The sequence below is a fragment of the Ostrea edulis genome, chromosome 10, assembly GCF_947568905.1.
Source record: "Ostrea edulis chromosome 10, xbOstEdul1.1, whole genome shotgun sequence".
Taxonomy (NCBI): domain Eukaryota; kingdom Metazoa; phylum Mollusca; class Bivalvia; order Ostreida; family Ostreidae; genus Ostrea; species Ostrea edulis.
Genome location: NC_079173.1, coordinates 41,902,041 through 41,924,624, shown reverse-complemented (window position 1 = coordinate 41,924,624; position 22,584 = coordinate 41,902,041). Strand labels below are relative to the sequence as shown.

The following is a 22,584-nucleotide window of genomic DNA, read 5'->3' as shown; positions in this document are numbered from 1 at the left end:
CAAATAAATGCAATCAACTAATGGAGCCTCGTTAATCCGGACACTTTGGTACCCAGCAAAATCGTCCCGATAAATGAAGCGTCCGGATAACTGAATCACATATTTTTTATCTTTACATATGTAACCAATAGGCTTACTTTATTGATGTGTAGTGAATTAAACACATTCTATCATTGGATTTAACCATTTGCATTAGTAAATAAATCATAATAATGTTAACATTTACATGAAAGGTGAAGATAACGAACAGTGATCAATCTCATAACTCCTATAAGCAATACATTTCAAAGCTCTAAAATTGAAATATACGTGTGCAGTTTATTTGCCTATACTTACATTGTACATGTATATTAGCACTACAAATAAATATACAAAACTGTGTACCGTATGCACTAAAACAAATAATGAAGCACTATATGTAACTATAAATAAATAAATCATTAGTAACTAACAATCATTTACACTTCAAACATTTCAACACACTTTTACTTCTTAAAGAGGCCGGCCATTGCCATCTGTCACGATTCACGGGTTCGGCATGACACACATCACACGATACCTAATTAAAGGGAGGTGTTGACGGGGTATAGGTAATCGCTTCAATTAGACAGTTTGACTTGCTTTTTTTTTTTGTTTTTTTTTTTTTATAATTTATGCCTTGCTAAAATTATCCGACAGACGTTCCCTCAAAAAAATTACCGTCCGGATTAACAGTACAATTTTCAATGCATTTTAACGTTTTGTAGTAAAAATTGACCGTCCGGATCCGGAACGCGAATTTCCGGATTAATGATGCAAAATAACGTATAAAAATTCCGTTCCCTAAAAAAATCGTCCAGAAGGTGAAGCATCCGAATTAATGGCGTCCGGATTACCGAGGCTCCACTGTATATCCGTATGCAGACTTCCACTATATTGGGTATTTCTATCAATCTAATATGAGTATAATACCCCTAAAAGGCCACACTGAGAAGAAAATATTTAACAATTCCCAATTAAAATCAATTTGCATTTAAACTATTAAGCAAGTGCTTACCTTTCCCCAGTTCCTTCTCTATGGCCTTGTCAGAATCTACATGAACTACCTGAAAGACAAAACATAATGCTATGAAACTCAGATAGCTCAATCGAAGTCCCAGTCATACATGTATGTCCCCTGGTCAAAACTAATCTTTGAGAGAAATATGAACACCCGATCGTTTTCTATTAGAATATCATAGACCTATCATGAATTTTGAAATTTTCTGCCAGTGATCTTAAACTTGTTCTTATGATCCTGGGTCAAGGTCATGATACACCCTTAGGTCATAAAAAATCTTAAAACTATGTATGAGCTTCCAATGATTCTCAACTTAGAGTTATTGATCAAAAATTAAATTTTGTTAATACTTTTCTGCTATTGAACTTGAAGGAATGACCTTGAGCAAGGTTATAACACACCCTCAGCTCATCTTTATACTAAATATGAGCTTCCAGTGGTTCTCCATTACAAAGTTTACATTGTTTCCAATTATTAAACAGTATTATCTCTAGTTCTCACATTTTTAAGCTGTCAATGTCAGATAATAGGCTGACTACAACATGTCTTGCAATATTAAGACTGATCTGTACAAATCAAAAGAAAGCAAAAAAAAAAAAGTAACTTGTACATTTCCTCCTATAAGAATTATTAAGGTGGCTCACTACACCTTGAAATAGTTTCTCAAATCAGTATGAATTGATTTAATCACAAAATATATGGTGATGTATAATAAGTATATATGCCAAAACAGCAGAAAATATGCAAATTTGGATAAAAACATGATTTTCAAAAAAACAAGAGGTACTGTGAGCAATGCTCACTAAGAATACCCCCCCCCCCCCCCCCCGCTTACCCCAATCTCCCAAAGGGTGTAGGTAATAGGTAAAACTTCAGTATTATGATCCAAAAGGTATCTAGGAACACAGCATCTCCATGCGATGAAAAAAGCCATTAAAGAATTTAAATGGAAACCATATTGCTACTTCGATGTCCAGTGTGCATGACCTTTGACCTTTTGACCCCAAAATTGATAGGGAACATCTTCATCCCAAGAGTAGTCCATATGTATGATATGGTGACTGTAGGTGGAAAGGATAACACTTTAGAGCCCGGAAACCATATTGCTACTTCAATGTCCAGTGCGTTTGACCTTTGACCTTTTGACCCCAAAATTGATAGGATAGGGAACATCTTCATCCCATTTGTAGTCCATATGTATGATATGGTGACTGTAGGTGGAAAGGATAACGCTTTAGAGCCTGGAAACCATATTGCTACTTCGATGTCCAGTGCGCTTGACCTTTGACCTTTTGACCCCAAAATCGATAGGGAACATCTTCATTCCATGGGTATTCCATATGTATGATATGGTTACTGTAGGTTGAAAGGATAACGCTTTAGAGCCCGGAAACCATATTGCTACTTCAATGTTCAGTGCACTTGACCTTTGACCTTTTGACCCCAAAATCGATAGGGAACATCTTCATCCCATGGGTAGTCCATATGTATGATATGGTGACTGTAGGTGGAAAGGATAACGCTTTAGAGCCCGGAAACCATATTGCTACTTCGATGTCCAGTGCGCTTGACCTTTGACCTTTTGACCCCAAAATCGATAGGGAACATCTTCATCCCATGGGTAGTCCATATATATGATATGGTAACGGTAGGTGGAAAGGATAATGCTTTAGAGTCCGGAAACCATTGCGTCTACAGACGGACGGACGGACAGAGGGACAACCCGATTCCAGTATACCCCCCCCCCCACAACTTGTTGCGGGGGGTATAATTATTTCAACACATATATGAACAAAACACTCTGGCAGATTTGAACTCGAGATCTGTGGTTCACCAGCCCAATGCTTTAACCACCGAGCTATGATAATAGACAAATGAATCGATCAATACAAATAAATTTACAAAACATTTAAATCGCCATATTGTGAGTAGTGTAATAAAGAGTATAAGCTTTAGTGTAGAGAGCTACCTTAAGTCAGAGGAGCTGAATTGGGATTTTTAGTGTCAAAATTAGGAAAAATCAACATTTTAGTGCATTGGGAATGGTACCATGTATTGGTACATGTACTAATAAGTTACATGAAAAAACAATCAAATATCACATATTTAACAAGAGGTCCATGGGCCACATCGCTCACCTGAGTCATCTTGTCCCATTTTCGAAGATTTTCCCTCCATACTTTGATCCTATTGTGGCCCAAACTTACCCCGGGGAACATTCTTTTTACAAACTTGAATCTGCACTGTCAGAAAGCTTTCATATAAATGTCAACATTCATAGTGCAGTGGTTCTTGAGAAGAAGATTTTTAATGATTTTCCCTATATACTTTGATCCCCTATTGTGGCCCCATCCTACCCCTGGGGCCATGATTTTAACAAACTTAAACCTGCACAATGTCAGAAAGCTTTCATATGAATTTCTACTTTCCTGGCAAAGTGGTGCTTAGGGAATTTTTTTCCCTGTATACTTGCACATAAAACTTTGATCCCCTATTTGTGGCCCAATCCTACCCCCAGGGCCATGATTTTTACAAACTTGAATCCGCACTATGTCAGGAAGCTTTTATGTAAATTCCTACTTTCCTGGCCCAGTGGTTCTTGAGAAGATCTTGAAAGATTTTCCCTATATATTTGCATATAAAACTTTGATCCCCTATTCAGTATTGTGGCCCCATCCTACCCCCAGGGCCATGGTGTCAACAAACTTGAATCTGCACAATGTCAGGAAGCTTTCATGTAAATTTCTATTTTCCTAGCCCAGTGGTTCTAAAGAAGATTTTAACTGATATTCTCTATATATTTGTATGTAAAACTTTGATCCCCCATTGTGGCCCATTCTACCCCCAGGGGCCATGATGTCAACAAACTTGAATCTGCACAATGCCAGGAAGCTTTCATGTAAATTTCAACTTTCCTGGCAAAGTGGTTCTTGAGAAGAAATTTAAAAATTTCCCCTATATATTTGCATGTGAAACTTTGATTCCCTATTGTGGCCCCATCCTACCCTCGGGGGCCATCATTTAAACAAACTCAAATCTACATTATGTAAGGAAGCTTTCATGTAAATCACAGTTTTTCTGGCCCAGTGGTTAGGCCAATTCAACTTAATTAGTAGATTATCATCCAGGGTCAGCAAAAAGTATGGGGCGGGTGGGAGGATTTTATTTTTTTATTTTTATTTTCCGAGAAAAATATTAAAGACAAACGAGTTTTTATTTCAACAGATCCGCATCATTTAATGGCAGATGGATATCAATCTATGGTATTTTCATAGACTAATTCCAGGTTAGGCTTTAATTCAAGGATATAACAGAAATATACCTAACTTCTTCAAGATTTACGTCTGTAAGAACCCGAGAAATTAAGAAAACCATATAGATCTATTTTCGTCACCTGGCTTTTTACGTTGCTATACCGGAAATGTAAACAAGAAGTGTAAATACCGGAGTCGTACATTAAAATATTCCGGAAATTGCAAGTTTCGCAAAATAAAAAAATTCGGGGCGGGCCAATTTTTGAGGGGCGGACGGGGATGATAATCTATCAATTAAGTTGAATTGGCCTTATTGAGAAGAAGAATTTCAAAGATTTTCCCTATATATATATATATATATATATATATATGTAAAACTTTGACCCCCTATTGTGGCCCCATCCTACCCCCATGGGTTATGATTTTAATAAACCTGAATTTCCACTATGTCAGGAAGCTTCCATGCAAATTTCAGCTCTTCAGGCCCAGTGGCTCTTGAGAAGAGAATTTTTAAATGACCCCACCCTACTTTTGCATTTTTGTGACTATCTCCCCTTTGAAGGGGGCACGAGCCTTCATTTTAACAAACTTAAAAGCCCTTTACCCAAGGGTGCTTGCTGTCAAGTTTGGTTGAAATTGGCCCATTGGTTCTGGAGAAGAAGTCGGAAATGTAAAAGTTTACAGTCGACAGACAACCAGAAAATCTAACTTGAGCTTTCAGTTCAGGTGAGCTAAAAATGTTAAACAGGAAAATATTGTAAGTTATGTAGACACTTGGAGGGATAATATGGAAATATATGGGGTCCTTATAAAATGCATATTGGCCGAGGTGTAAGATGAGTCAAATATGCAATATTTTCAAGGACCCCATATACTTTCAATTATAACCTCTCCGAGTGTCTGCGTAATGATATTTTCGATGAAGTAACAATTAAATGTCATGTCAGTAGGCAGCATAATGGTCTTAAAAAGTATTCTTCTGGACCATGGTATATTTGTTTCTAATCTTAATTTTGTCAGCTCATGTCATAAAGATATTGATTATGACTCTTCTTACCATAGTTCCTGACCCTCATGACTGTAGAAGAAAAATCTGTTTTCATTCTTTCCTCTGCCACTGCCTTTGTTATCTTCTCCCCAGCATACTATAGGAGAAAATCTCATCTTGCATGTGCTGTAGTACTAAACACACCAGACCCTGTATAAAAATTAATATAGAATTATGCAATTTCCACAATAGGTAATACTAAGGCACAACAATTTTGTGATACAGTACACTTAGATTATACTGAGTGCAAATGTACTTAACCTTCTTTTTTTTCTACGTGTATCATTTTATTTTTTAAACATGAAATATATGCTTTGTGCATTATTTCATAATGCTACAGCTACATTGTATATAAATCAATATTTAAAAGAACGAATTTAAAAATTTGTATTTTATAAACCGTTACATTCCTTTGTGTTCTTCTGTTTATACTCCTCAATATACAGTCAGTGTAAGCGACATAATAACAAAAAGAATAAGAAACATCTCATGTTTGAGTTACAACAGGAAAGAAAATAGTATCTTTAGGTTAATTAGTCTGATAATTATATACGTGATATCAAACTGTCCTTGTCTATGCCTACATGCTTCACAAAAAAACTTTTGCCTCAGAATCTGGTGACATCCTTCTTTTCTAAATAAAACATCAATGTCAATAAATATATATGTTTGTGTGTATGTCATTTTCATAAAAATTTTCCCATTGTACAGTTTGAGTCTTCGACGTTAACCAGTGGCCCGATGTCCAAGGCCAGTAAAATCGGGACCGGGCTTCTAAAAATATTTAACCCAGGAGTCCAGCGGGCCTGTAAATGTTTTATTGTATGTTAATTTTGTATATATTACAAATAAAGCGTGAGATTGACTCAGACTTTGTCAGGACTTAGCAGTGAAATTTCGCATCGTAAAATGATCAACCATACTGCCTGGCTTTTCTAAAGTATAGGGGGGCAAGCCAAGGTCACTGAAAGTTAATGTAAATATATAGTATGTGCATGTATAAAAAATACATGCACATACTATATATTTACATTAACTTCCAGTGTCCGTGTTGGGAGGGGGCTCGTCCGTGAAATTCCAGACTTCACAAGCGTATTTCGCAATCACAACCATCAGATTCAAATTAAAAAACGGTCGTAGAAGGAGAAAAGAGAACGAAAATTCATGCCCCATTGGACCGAGGGTGGGCCTTTGCTAAGATTTAATTCTGGAGAAAACAAAGTTTTGTACATGGTGTTTACAAAACAAAGTAGAACATGAGCTGCTGATGTATCTTCAAGATTAATATGTTAAAAAATAAAATAAGATAATCCTTTTAATGTCAGTTGTTCTCCAACTATGATCATCTTGATATGTATTTTCCTACAGTAGAACATGCATGTATCTAGTGTAGAATCAGCATGCAGCACCTTGCAAATGACAAGTGGTAAAATTAGTAAAAACATTTTGGGCCTGTAAAATATTGTTCGGGCTTGCAAAGTTATTATACTGGGAGGCCCGAAGGGCCTGTGCTTGACAAAGTTTTTCGTGAAGACTGCAGTGAGTTTATCAAAATTTCTTCCATGGCACAGTTTAAATTACACTGTAAGGTCAGAATGTTTGCGGACCATTCATTTCTCTAATATATAAATTTACTATGTATAACACTTTGCATATACAGTGAATGTACTTCTTACTCTTCTGTAAATCATTTTTTTAAATATATACAGTACATTAATAGATAACAAGGATAAGAGCAGCATGGTTGAAACATGATGCTTAAATAAAAATTGGCAGATCCAACTTTAGCAAAAACATAGTCAAAATTCTAGCTCAAATATTCTTTATCTTGCCCACATTTAAGGGCTGTCAGGTTCTTAAATACATGTATGACTAAAACTTTGATTCAAGAACTTTTCAATTCCGCTTTTTAAAAAAAAATGATTTTCATAGATTTATTCAGTCTTAAATCAAAAGATGGCAAAGAAATCAAAGTGTGATTACACCTGATCTTCTTAAATTAATGACATAGTTAAAGACAAAACCATCACTGTAGAGTGTAATATGTTTTTAACAACTAAAACATTCAACTGGAATCACTTCATCCAAGGTAAAACACTTTTTCAGCATAGAGTGCTATAACTAGAAATCTTATTTCTAGACCAGAGCCCTAGTGTAAGCATATGTCATTATGAAGAAAGGTAGTCCTAAGGAACTGTATTTGAAGAGGACCATTTTGTATTCAGGTATTGAAATCAGATTGAGTCGGACACCTAGACAGATGGATGGACAGAAAGGCTGATCACTAAAGGGGCTAATCATTAAGGAGGTATGCTACACCAAAGAAATTTGATTTAAATGAAAAGTGGAGGATATGTACAACAATATTTTGAAGTTGAAAATTTTCAAATTTACTTTATTTTGTCAAAAAATACAGTTTTAGTAGAAGGTAATCTGAAAAAAAATTAAAACCCCTGCTGTACTCGAACCTGCGACCTACAGTTCAGCAGTCGGTGTTCTAACCTACTGAGCTAGGTATTTAAATGGAAAAGAAAAAGTCAAATATTGCTGATATCGATTTTTTCATCCATGTTTTTAAAGGAAGTCAGCCATTATGACGATGTAGAGTACTACCTTAACAGAGGATCTTTGAGATCTAACACCAATGTAAACTCAATATCATAGTCAGTGTGTTCATTTTAAAAGTGATTTTTTAAATACCAAATAAAGTTTAATTCATGATTTTTTAAATATTTTTAAAAGATTAAAAACTAGGACTTAAAATTACTTACTCCACTTGACCCATATATTTTTACTGTGACAGAGCCCTACCACATACTATCAATAAATTATATGTCTTATATCTCAAGAGACACTCAGGTCTACTACAAAATCAATCTTTATGAACAAACCTCATCAGTCAAAATAATTCTGATAGAGTTAACTTCCTGGCACTTATGCATGTATTTAGATTATTTTGAGTTAACTCAATCTAATCACAAATGAGGACAGATGCAAGATGGTTTATGCATTGTATTGTATCTTAATTGCTTAATGTCTCGCTCGAGAATTTTTCACTCATATGGAGACGTCACCAAGACCGGTGAAAGGCTTCAAATTTCGGTCTATGCTCGGCGCTTACGGCCGTTGAGCAGTGAGGGTTCTTTAGCGTGCCACACCTACTGTGACACATGGCATCCGTTTTTGAGGTCATCTCCTAGGACCCGCGACATTCACACCTGATGCCGAGCGTTTGGAGATGGAACTGTCACTACCTGTTTTAACCACTTAGATCTGTCGCGGCAGGGATTCTAACCCCGGCCTTCCGCATGTGGGGCGAACGCTCTAACCTCTCGACCACCGCAGCAGTTTTCTCACCGATTACTAGTTCGGCTGAGTGGTTTCGCCCCCCGCCCCCCCGTCCCGTCCCTGTTTGAATGCTGGACAAGTCGCCCTCTCTCAGGACAAGTCGCCCTTCTCTTCAGACAACTCGCCCCCAATATGATATAAATATATTATCACATTTTATTTTCATTGTGTGTGTGTGTGTGTGTAATTGTACAAAAATTTACACTTTTAAACCTTATATAGATACGTCTTATTTCATACTTTAAAATAACAGGAATGGTAAATTCTAATAGAATTATACACATATTTAATTAATACATTTCAGACATTTTTCATAATTCAATCTGCTAGGAAAATTATATTTACTGATATTCAGTTAATTGATGAATTGTATCCAATACTGATAACATTTTTGGATTTTTTTTTTTTGGAAGGTGTGTGCGTTTTATCGATACAGTATGACGTATACTACATATAAAGTGTAAATGTGAAGCATGAATATTCTTATACATGTAACAAATTTCACAAATAATTCCTGTTGAAAAATAATTCCCATTTTAGAAATGTCATAACGGCTTTGCATTAGGGCTTCTTTTTAAGCAGCGATTTCAAAGTGAAAAATACGAGTACCTTAATGTTTGAAATAACTGTATAACAACTTGGGGGAAATCGATCAAACAATTAGATTTAACAACAGACGCAAATTATCGATAATTATACTACGTCAGCTGTAGACCAAGCTAATACTCTCCCTATACCAAACGCTAACTTGTTTCCGCTGAAATTATATACTTTACATGTACGTACAAGTGATGACGAATTTACTGAACTCATACATTGGATTTTTACTAAAATCTTTCGTCTTATAAAATAAAATGACACGAAGTTCAGTGTTTATGTGAACATGTCTTTTTGCCTGTGATGTATATTATGCTATATATCAATAGAAATGTATTAACTCTTGCTAATATACCTCTTGGATTTAGACCAAAAATAATCATTGTAAACATGTATGATATGAAGGGGCGAGTAATCTCAAGAGAGGGGGGCAAGTTGTCCCGAAGAGGGGGCGAGTTGTCTTGAGGGCGTGTTGTCTTGGGGGCGAGTTGTCCTGATACCTCCTGTGCACTGAGTGGATTTGCCTCTAGTGGTTAAGATTAAGATGATTAATGAGCACTTTTAATAATAAGTTGCTGATCAATACCAAATAATTTACGATTTAAGGAACATATGATTCAACCTTTTTTTTCAGAATACTTCATCTATGTTTATACAAGTAAAATGAATAAGTTAAGCAATAAGTCGGTTAAAGTCACATAAATTTCATTCCCTCAATCTCCATCTTTTTTGAACCAATACAATTATTGATAAATACTTTATTGTTCAAATTTATAAGTGCAATGTATCCTTGTTTTAGATCCATCAAAAAAGCTTCCCAGTGCAGAAAGCAAAGACACGATTTGTCAAAACAAACTAAAATCAACATTTGAAAATATGACACCTATAATTGCTAAATACTGTCACACAGGTATATGGGGGGGGGGGGGGGGGGACCACTCAAGGCAAAGTCACTCACTGACTCTGTGCAAACAGGTGATCAGGGCGAACACACCAGTTTTTAATGAAATAATGCTACATGATCTTGGATAATTAAACCAGGGCTCAACATTAACTTTTTTTCTACTTGTCCATTCGGACAAGAGACAAAGATATTTACTTGTCCAAACTTCAACTTCACTTGTCCGAAAAATTTTCTAAAAAGGATCTAATATTGTCAACTTGAAAACTGTATTTAATTTACTTAATATATAGTCTATTTTTATACCTGCTTGATTGATTTTTTTTTTTATCTTATTCTCTTGATAAAAACAAGAAACGCATAAAACAAAATTTTATCTAGACTTCCCATCTTGAATCAATGGGAGCACTTGTTTCATCGCCCAGGTCAAGCCGGTTGATACTTCCGGAAGCGGGCAAGTAACTTGTTTCAAGTATTTTTAAGCCGCCGGTCGACCGAAAAGTAGCCCGGATTGCCCGATAAATTTAGAGCAGGCACATGGAAAACAATATGGCGGAAAATATAAACACTTTCTAGCTCGTTATTTATCCATTTTTCATTCATTAAAAGAGTTTAAATTTCAATTAGCAAAAATACTTAGTGAGTTAAGAGGTAAGTTTATTGACATTCTTTGTTTCCGAATGCTGGATGATACGATCAACACCGCTTCTCTGTGGAAGTTACAGCCTAGTCTGCAGTGTTTGTGAACAAAATGTTTGAATATAAAACTGATTATCAATTATGATTTTTAAACTTACATGGGTTACATTTTATGAAATCTGTTATGCAGATGTTCTTTGAAAAATACATAACTTTTGTTTTTACATTTTGATATATATTCGGCCGATTTCCCACTCGTTTCGCAAGACAAACCGGGTCAAAAAGTCACGTGATAAAAGTGAACCGGGTCGTCGCCCGGCTTTCTGAAACAAGTGCGCCCAATGCAATCGGAACCCCTCGAATGTCTCGCGCACTCGACATAGATCTATGTCGAGTGCGCGAGACATTCGAGGAGTTCCGATTGCGCCCAATGACTTCGTAAGATCCATGGCTGATTGAAAGTAGTACGCAATAAGTGAACACCAATCCCGATTGAATTTGACTCAGCTAGTTTACATAGCGATTGATATCGGGATCGAAGTTCATTTTCCATGCATTGCACATGTACTTCCGACTCTCAACTACCGATAAACTTTTCACAAAATTGTTTGGAGACTTCTTTACATAAAAAAAGCACTTGTCCAATCGGACAAGTGCCCATCAATATTCACTTGTCCGAAATGTTTTTCCACTGGTACCGGACAAGCGGACAAACGTAAATGTTGACCCCTGTAAACGTGTTATAATTGACAAACAAAATGCAGTAACCTGCATACATGGGATAATTTGAACCCCTAAACCTTCCTCTCCCCTGCGGGAAAACATCCACTATTGACTAAACTAATCCAGACATACTAAATTTACTTATTTAGATAAATGTTACAAGTTGTAATTTACAGGTGGCCAAATCTAGCTGCTATACAAATAAATGCTAAAAACATATTACTTCAATAAAAACAGTTTGCTAATGTTTTAAAACCTAATCACAAGAGAAAACCCCACCGGGTGACTGAATAAGCTTTTTTAAAAGCCAAAGTTGTCAATTATTAGTATTCCCGTGCGGATCCGTGTTAGAATACGTCCTCAGTACCCCTTGTTTGTTGTAAGAGGCGACTAAATGGGGCGGTCCTTCGGAGGAGACCGCAAAAACCGAGGTCCCGTGTCACAGCAGGTGTGGCACGATAAAGATCCCTCCCTTATTTGAAATGGTATCAATATCCATAAAAGAGTTATTTCAAGATTGATAACTCGGTTAATTTTTCCTGCTCATCGGAGTCACATGACATATAAATGTATATTTTATATTTAAATAAAATCTAAAAAAAAAACAAAAGAAGAAAAACACTAACACAGCAACAGACTCCTCGAAGCCAGTCACATGATCACAGGGACTTAACACCGAACCACTCCCTGCTCAATGGCCATAAGCGCCGAGCATAGGCCTAAATTTCGCAGCCCTTCACCGGCAATGGTGACGTCTCCATATGAGTGAAATATTCTTGAGAGGGACGTTAAACAATATACAATCAATCAATAATTACCTTGCAGATATCTTGCGACTATTTTCCGCCATGTTGTTGACGCGCCTTTGGTATCTTTGTGCACAGTTATTGATGACGCGAATTTTACTCATAAAATTGCAAATGACAGTAATCTTTTTATATACTCAGCAACGTATTCGGCAGATGGATGGGAAGGGATTCAAGCTTTCACAATTAAATTTATGTGTCGTATTTAAGTAGCCAAATTGACTTGGGACCCCCCCTCCCTTTCTTGTAAAAAAAAAAGTCTCATAAATTGCAAAGTAGGCCTAGATAAGTTTTGCATGGTACATGTATATAACAACAGTTAAGAGGTGGATCTCTGTTAGTTATCTTCACCTTTTAAATTATACATGTATGAAGAAAGGAACCTATATTTATAGTATATAGACTTAGTCAGTATCTAGGTCCCTGGAATGCTGAATGATGAAAGCTAGGTCCATGACTGAGATGACATTTGCTTTGTTGGTAAACAGTAAGATGTAACCCCCCCCCCAACCCCCCATATATCAGTTCAGCCTAGACCATCTTTAAAAAAATGTTTTGCTTGCTCTCTCCCAACTCAGGATAAAAAAGTCGAGTACGTAGATAGGGGGATTTTTTTTTCAAATGAAGTTGAAATAGTTATGAATTAGACAAGAAAATTTCGGAATGAATAGAAATAAGTACATGTAATTGTAGGGAAAACAAACTTTTTTTAAAATGACCCTATGGACAATTTATTATGGGGGGGGGGGGTGTATCAAAGTGAGTGGTATATGAACGTCTTCCCCTTCATCCAAATAAAAAAGTCTGGATCCACCTTTGACATTCAACCAATAGCAACAAAATAAGGAGATCTATTTAGAACATTTTCAATGTTATTTCAATATTTTCCAGGTCATGGGGAGGATGCAACAATTTTTTGAAGGGGGGGGGGGGGGGTCCAGGGTGATCCCACACTCATACATAGAATCATACACACTGGGAGAGAAAAATACTCCTCTAAATGATTTATTTAACATAGTTCCTTCGGAAAATGGCCCGAAAATGGCAAACGAAAGTTCGCTGGAATCTTCTGATAATATTAAATTGAAACCGCACATGTGACTTATCGTATATAAATTGAAGTATAATATATTTCTTTCATTCACTCGTAAATGAACATGCTTTGTGATAGACTTTTTGTTTGTAAATTTGTAAACATTGTTGTGTGGGTGGGTAAGTAGTGGAAGTAAACAAATGACAGGAAATGAGCGAGACTCTATCTAGCGAGTAGAATTAGTGCAGAGATTGCCGAGTAATTTTGAACTACTTTTTTTTATTCAAACTCATTAGACATTTATTTCATAAATTACAGTAGCCCCTCTCTCTCTCTCTCTCTCTCTCTCTCTCTCTCTCTCTCTCTCTCTCTCTCTACAAAAGGGGGGGGGGGATACCCACCGTCCTTGATATATTGCACTAAACTAAGTTATTATCACAATGGTAATTATTCGAGGGTCAATTATGCTGAAAATTCGTACATTTCTGAGTCTTCAAGTTTTATCGGACTTCTCATTTGCGCCATGGATGTTGATAATTAAGGTCTTCCGTAGCAACGGAAGACCTTCTACTTATTGTGCTGGTTAAGATTATTCTTATTATTCTTTTTTTTTTTTTTTTTCCTAGACGCTAACTTTGAAGCTTCATATCTCGCTCATTCCTCAACCGATTTTGCTCAAATTTTCAGCTTTAATACATTTTACTAAAGACTTTCAAAATACTTTTAAACATTTTGGATATTCTCTTCCGCTTGCGAGTTATTTCCCTTTTAGTGAAATTTTAGGGGCTTTGGTTTCCAGATAAAGGCTCCGAGACTATAATAATTGGAGCAGAGAAAACACTGAATTGGTAAAGTAGAAGCATTGTAGTTGTGCACATCATATTTTGTTTTTTGATTTCGCCATTTAAAATGACGATAGAGAGGGGTAAAAAATCAGGACGCCTGAAAGAGCGAAAATTTGATCATAATTTCCTTTGTATCTTTTAAACTAAAAATATTTTGTTAAGACATGTAGAATAAAAGTTGTGTAGAATTTCAAGAGCTTTTATTTGACACCAGTAAAAAGGGGCTGGCCCCTTAAATTAGGGATCTACGGCCCCTAAAAGTTTTCGCTTTATAGCTCAAAAACGGCAAAGAATTCGATATGGCTTCCGATGGAAAAGTTGTTCTTTAACATCTTATTTATCTCATGAAATTGTTATTTTGTTCGAATCTTGTGTTATATTAGAGTAAAAAGCTATACCCGTAAACAAGTAGCCATTTTCATTTGGCAAGTGAGCGAGAACTCTTCATGCGTATAACTGAAATAAATTTGCTAAAAATAACATACCTGACTACAATAGATACTAATATTCATTTTAAATAAGGTTTTTAACATGCTCTGTGGTTCAAATACAAATTATTTAGTGATACATTTCTCTTTTTCTTTCGTTTTAACATAAACAAACCTTCAACAACAACAAAAGGAGAGAGATAAATTATCTTTTATTTGTTTCATATTAGAATTAAAATAAGTAATATACATAAAAATAAAACGTTCAAACGTAAAATAAATCATGGTCAATAACTGCAAGCTGTTTACATTCTTCACGGTCAGCGTTGTTTATACAGTTATGTAACCCAACTCTCGCCTCGCTCGCAGGTGGCCAGAGTGACAAGCTTGCATAATCAAAACAAAAACATCGAAGCTAACTCGGCTTTCGTCCATCGCATAAATAAACACATCAATTACTGGAAAATTATGTTTGAAATCATTTTGAATCCTTTTACATTATATCATACTTAATTAACAATTATATTATGTTTTATTGCAATTATAAAGTAATTGTAAAGATGCTACCGCAAACATTTCGAGTTAGTGATCAATGGATCTCATAATATCTGTGTCAAGTTATACATACATTTAAAAAAACCTACACAATTTTCCTGATTATTATCGGGTTGTCATTTTCCTCATAATAAGTTTACGGTAAGGGTATGTGACGTTTCTAATTGTCAGAAAAAAATCGTACTAAATAAATGAAGTAGTTTTAAGTTTTATTAACTTATAATTGTCTGCATACAGAAGGATTTATTTGTCGGTTCATTTCATTTCATCTAAATACAATCATGCGTGCAAGTAAATGCGGTTTTTATAAGTGAAATGAAAAAGGCAAGAGCGCCCCAAATATATATATACATCTCAAGCGTCTTATTGTGTTTAATTTTGGAGATTCATCACATGTGGACAAGCAATCTGTGATTTAACTCTACTTTAGCCAGTTGATACACAAAGAAAGTGTCCTGGCCTTGACCCATGCTCATATTGTCAAGTTCACTTTTTTGAAAATACAAACCCTGTCCTGACCATATGCTGTAATGAAGAAACATTTAGATTTCATACTTACAACAGATTTTCATGTTAATTGAGGCTGCATTAGGACCTGACCCAAGGACATATGGTCAAGTTCAAGGTTTTTATGTCACACAGCTTCGACGGAAGACCTCTCGTTGCTTTGCAACGAGCTTTGCTCTAGTTACTGTTTATAATAGTGATAATATGATTAGACATTACAGCTGAGTTAATAGTTATGGTTGTTTATAGATGTTAAAAAATCATAATTATCCTATGCCGAGTAACAATAAAAATTGCTCCGTGTATTTAAATATTTAAGTTCTATCGGGCGGCCGGAGCCTGCATGTAGAAAAGGCACAAAGGGAGTGGGGGTGTTACATTTTGAATAACTGTCCATCCACTTTACTAGCCGATTTCTTTTATTTTTCATTGATATTATCATTATTTTCAATAGAAAGAGTACTACACTAGTGCGCCGGGAGACACCTGTCTGATGTAGACAGTTAGCTTAACATATTACAAATACATGTATTATTCATTATTATAATTCGCTATCAAAGGCGGATCCAGCCCCCCCCCCCCCCTTTTCGATATTACAAACGCCAACAAAAGAGCAAAATATACGTATGTAGACGTTATATGTTCATTATCTAAATGAAAAAGAACTCACTCTCTTATTGGCACAATTTCGTTAGCTTCTATTGCGCCCCCCCCCCTTATGAAATTCCTGGATCCGCCACTGGCTATTTTAATGAAAAGACATAGATTGACAACAAAATCTATTAAAACAACCTTACAAGATTCATTTGCAGACTTGCAGCTGAATATATGTCGTTAGTAAAATTGAAGTTCATAATTTCCTCTATGTAACACCGATATTAATTAATCCCTACAGTCTTTATTCAGAAAAAAATCAATGAGGGAAACCCTATGCACGACATACAGTGTATAAAAGGTTGATATTGTGGTCTCTCTATGAATTAATGATATGAACAATTTATACAATTTTTACTTACCTTCCACTGTTTTGCTTGACTTCTAAATGATGAATTTCAAGGATATGGAGGACACCCTAAAACACTCGGAACGCATTGCGCATACTTTTGTGCTTTGAAGTTGGAACGAGCAATTCTGAACCACATTTTTTTCGAAAAAAGATCTATTGCAAGGAGAAAATTGTAACTACGAAAAATTATTGACAAAACAATATTAAAAACTAATTACAAAGAGAAATAACTGATATATAGCAGATCTTTATTTTTTTTAACAAGTTTTTGCCGGTCTCCTTTATGGTGATATTTAGCACTTTCGGAATATACGATGGTCGTACTTTAAGATGAAATATTTACATAATCATGATCTACTGGCATCGTTTGCGTATTTGATAGGCAAAAAACTCAAGAAAAAAGACCAAATTTGGTCAATTCATTATAAAGAAATTACTAATTTTTAATTACATAGAGTCAAGATGTTAAGGCGACCGATCCGTGTCACCTTAATCCAGGAGGCCACTTAATGCCAATATATAAATGTGGTCGGTCTATTTAATGCCACAACTATATATATATATATATATATATATATATATATATATATATATATAATGCACGGAAATAGGGAAATAGAAATGAACTCTTTCATGAACATAACTGCCCTAAGTGAAGAAATATTTAATATAAAGGACAGAAAATTTAATTTTTATTTGGATACCCGCTTCCGCCCCAACCCGGCTTTAACTCACGACCTGCGGAACCAAATACCCTAGCAGTCTGTAATCAGCGCGCTAGACCGCTCGACCATCTAGGCAAGTCAAAAAACTTGATTTCGATGACAATGGAATTCTTGCCACGCTGTCACAAGCTACACGGTCATTGAGAAAGGAAATGGGATACAGTTATTTAAGAGGACCATACATGATACACTTTGCATTTGAAATATTTTTATATAAAGCAGGAAAATAGCAATTAACTCTTAAAGGAACATAACTGCCCCAAGTGAAGAAATGTTTTATATAAAGCACAGAAAATTTCACTTTTATTTGGATACTCAATTCTCAAAACAACGGCACAAAAAACGTATGACTTCTTAACACTTTGCACAACCATTCCCCATGATAATTTAAGGACTATATTTTTGACATCATAAGCAATCGGTTCTTCAAGTCCCTCTGATTCCAAATAAGTGCTCTGAAATTGAAATAAAAATATACTGGAGTTCCTCCTTGGCAATAGATTGGTAGTCTTTGGTTATAAGGTCTTCCAACAGTTTATAAGAATTACCATGGGGACGGATTGTGTTGCTTTGTTAGCTGACCTGGGATTTTTTTTATATATTCTGTGAGGTATAATTCATCCAAAAGCTTATACATCTCTCACTATAACACTTCAACTCGATTTTTATATAGAGCGACCACGTTTTAGCTATTAACAATAATGATTTTCATTCATATCTTGATCCAATACATCCCTGTGAACTCGAGATAAAATAGACCACAGTATCCTCCACATCGGCTTCGTACTTAGATATCTTATTGAAAAGTAACAAATCAACATCATGATCAACAGGATAATTTCAGCGATTGTTAGACCGTTCTTGGCAGCCAGGTTTTGAGTACTGATTACTCCACTTACTTGATCAAGGCATAGGGCTCACCGTGGTTTGTTTACGGTACTTCAAACATAGCACGCTAGGGTACGTTTGAGTACGCTTGTAACAACAATTAAATCGCGTTTTGTAGATGTTGTTAGTTTAGTTTATACATATCATATTGCATTATAAATCACAATTATAATTCTAAAAAGTATGAGACCGCAAACACCGAGGCTCCGTGTTACAGCAGGTGTGGCACGGTAAAGATCCCTTTCTGCTCAATGGCCATAAGCGCCGAGCAAAGACCTAAATTTTGCAGCCCTTCACTGGCAGTGGTGACGTTTCCATATGAATGAAATATTTTCGAGAGGGACGTTAAACAATAATCAATCAATCATTTTCATAGTAGCAATATGATTCCGAAAAAAAATTAGCAAGTTATACCAGTCCGTCTCCCTATGTCAACGGCAAATGTTTTTGAAACCCATGGTATAAATATATGTATATCACATGTGAAAAGAAAAAAATATATACAAAATTAATACCATGCAATGTTGAGACAGGATGATGTGAACGGTCAACAGGGTATGGTTACTCCCCTTAGACGCCTGATCCCATTTCTGGTATATCCAGGGGTCATTGTTTGCCTACCTATTTATTCTATATTCCTTGTGGGAGTTATAGGACTATATTCCTGGTGGGAGTCATAGGACTATATTGCTTGTGGGAGTTATAGGATTGATCACTGTTCGTTATCTCCGTCCTTCATGATGGAATGATTTTACATATAAGTAAATGATGATTTTAGATTACTTAAGGTCAAAATTGTGGTAGCATAAAATAAATATTGTAAAAGAAAGGATACTATACTTTATTCGTTTTCCCTTTTGTTACTTTAGTTTAACCTGTTGGGTATATATCTGGAATATTGTGTTTTTGTTTTCATTATTTTAGGGAACACTTCAAGTTATCGTACTTCTTTTTGTGTGGTATACTTATATTTTATTGAGATTTGATGTGTAAAATTGCAATTGAAATGTGATGATGTTCTTGATTAAACTTATCAAATTTAATTAATGTGTTGTTCAATTCCTTTGAAATATAGTTGGTATCATGTAGAATTATCTTTAATTGTAATGGGAAGATGGAGACCATTACTCACTGCACCCAGCAAGGCTTTCTGATTTTCCTGGACATGGTCAAGTTGAGCTGTCAAGGGGGGTCCTGTAGAAACAAGATAATACATATTGTCACTTTGGGAGATGTTAAGCATCCAAACATCAAACTCAATCATTAGACTTCAGATAACAGAAAGAGAAAGACAAAACTAGCATTACAGTCAAAAATTGGTAAAAATGAAGGGAAAAAGTAAGGCAAAAAGTGGATATTTCAGAGTAAAAGATGGCCGCCGCAGGGGTCAGCCCATGGAGGATGGGAGAGAAGGGGAAAAGAGATTAAATACACCAGGAAACAGACTCTGGAGGAAGTCAGTAAAACGGGAGCATGCATATTACAAGACCATGCAGACAGTAGGCAGCCTTTAAGCACCATCATGCAACTGCGGCCAAGGGGCACCTGTGACGAGACCAAAACTCCCTGCATCCCCGACAACGAGAAGAACACATACAGACTTTTTCACATGGGAAAACTGTGTGAAATGTTCAACTTAGCTTACCACCAGCACAAACTAGAGAGCCCAAACTGCCCAACCAACCTTCAATTTGACTACCCAGCTGAACAACAAAAGGGAGTCTGCTGGGTAGAGAGCCTAAAGTGCAAGTACTGCACTTACCACAGCCAGAGTACCAAACTCTACGAGGAAGTCGACACCGGAAAACGTGGACCCAAGCCAGCAAAGCCAAACCTATCTGTGTGGGTAGCCCTCCTGGACAATCCCATCATGGGAACTGGACTGCAGGAAATTTTCCATGCCCTCAACTGTCCAGCACCCTCAGCCAATTGTTTACAACAAAATGCAAACAAGGTTGGGCCCATGATTGTGGAAATGGTTCAGGAGGACTTACGAAGAGAAAGGGCTCACCTCAAAGACCTCATCGAGAACTGTGGGTTCCCACGGGAGACACCAATACCTGTGGAAGGTGATGGGCGGTACAATAATCCTCTGTACTGGTCTCGAGACAGAAATCCTTTTCAGCCAGCAACCCAGGCAACATATACCATGTCTGAAAATGTAACGGAAGAGAAAAAAAATATTGGCTGCATCACCAAAAACAAGCTCTGCAAGAGAAAATCACAGGAAATCCCATGCCCGGAACACCCTGGAAAATGCACAGCCAACCTACAACTACAGGATCCCATAGGGAGGGAGGACAAGGCAACAGAGGAAATCTGCCGGGAATTTCTCAACGATAAAGAGCCCACACTAATCAGCCACTTCACCACAGACGGGGATAGTGCTGCTTTCCGGGGCGTCGAGAGGGTCATGGCCGAGTCTGGTCAAGCGGTAGAATCCTTGAGGGACACCCGTCATCTAGCCCAGTCCCAGAAAAAAGCAGTTGACAATGCCAAGTTCAGCGAGGGAATGTTTCCTGGACGTACAGCTGCCCAAAAACTGGCCGTCAAAAGAAAATTCTCGGTGGACTTCATGAAGAGATGCACCGCAGAATACGACGTAGCAGTCAAGAAGTTCCGAGGTGACGCAGGAAAGCTGGTCAACACCCTGAGTTATGCCACGGATGCCATAATACACTGCTACTCGGGCAGATGTGGCAAGACCTGTGCCGAACACTCTCTCGTCTGTGGCGGCACACCCGAAAAACACTGGGCCAAAGACTACCTCCCAACCCATGCCAGAACACTTAACCCGACTGATGACGATGAGGAAACCTTACGCCAGCTCATAAACTTCCGATTCAGCCGGACAACACTCATAGCCACCAGATATGGGACCAACACTCAGAAGTCTGAGGGACTACATCGCGGGTATTCAAAATCCAACCCAAAGAATGTTACCTGTTCTCGGAACTTTGAGCCTCAGATCTTCTCCTCTATACACCGGATGAACCATGGACCCGGAAAATCGACTGCCCTCAAGTGTGCTGCACTCGGTTCATCAATTCCTGAAGGCACTCGTCTTACGCGGCAACTGAAAAGAAAGCAAGAGTTGTACGAACACAGCAAACAGAGGAAAAGATCTAAGACCTATCGTACCAGGAGACAAGTCCTTGTGAGAGAAAAATTCAATCTATATTTCCAGAGAGGGACCGATACTCAAACAGGGTATCTGAAGGGCATGAGTGATCCCCCCTTACCACAGTGTAGCCCAAGGAAAAGTAACGAACACTCCTACAGTAAGCAGGAAAAAAATAGTGTCGAGTGAAATTTGACTTACCTCGATTTAACTTTCAAAAAGACAATCTGGATATCCCGGGTGCTTCAGACAGACTTTAGGTACTAAATGTGTACATGTTTGCCTTTCGTTATTTATGTGTGGTGCTTCTAAACTTAAATGAAGTGGATTAATGCAAAGACTGTTGTGACATATGTGTGATACATGTTTATTATGTGGAATGTGTAATGCATTTGTATGTAACATGTACATGAGCCTGTGTGCCAATAAAACTTTACGTGTACCCTCTGGAAATGTTATTTTAACTCTGTCATAGATATTCCCTCTACCCCGTCTGTTTGTAGCCAAGTTAACATCATAAAAATTACACCCCAACCCATTGACCCTACCCCTATCTACCTTCTCTAATAAAACTGCTAATTTCTCTTCTCGCCACGTGGCATCCATTGTTTTTTTTAAATATGTCTATGTAATTACCCAGACTCCCCATCTCGATTTAAAAAAGTACACCAAACACGTGTATATGTAAACATTTACCTCCCGGATTGCCTCGTTGCAGGTTGCACCACTCTATTAATTTTGCCTATATGTTCTTACCAAAATTACTCACCTTTGACCTGACCCTGCTTCCTTAAAGTAAACTTTTCAGAAGTTGTACTTTCACATGATGTAGTACAGTTCTTAATGAGCATTTTCATACCAAAAAATACATACCCATCCAGCAAGGCGTGAGAGTTTGTTTACATCGAAGTCAAGCACGTGCAAAATCAGCTGGTCAAAAGCCAAATCTCCCACCTCTACAACAAAAATTCAAAAAAATATTTAAATCCTTCTTTTATGGTTTTTACTCACAAAATTTCAAACACAATACTTGAATTTACATCTCACAAAAAATTGGAGAGCCTACCTCATAAGGAAAGTCCCATAAAACATGCAAAGTTCCAGGAGTTATTTTCTTTCGG

At 36.8% G+C, this 22,584-nt stretch overlaps 1 long non-coding RNA gene across 1 annotated transcript; it reads right to left on the bottom strand.

The window, feature by feature from the left end:
* Positions 1 to 82: 82 nt before the first annotated feature.
* Positions 83 to 12,588, bottom strand: LOC130046589 (uncharacterized). Its single transcript, XR_008799050.1, has 3 exons — positions 12,368 to 12,588; positions 5,351 to 5,491; positions 83 to 1,085 (listed from the first exon to the last, which is right to left on the bottom strand). It is a non-coding gene; the product is annotated as an uncharacterized LOC130046589 (long non-coding RNA).
* Positions 12,589 to 22,584: the final 9,996 nt, after the last annotated feature.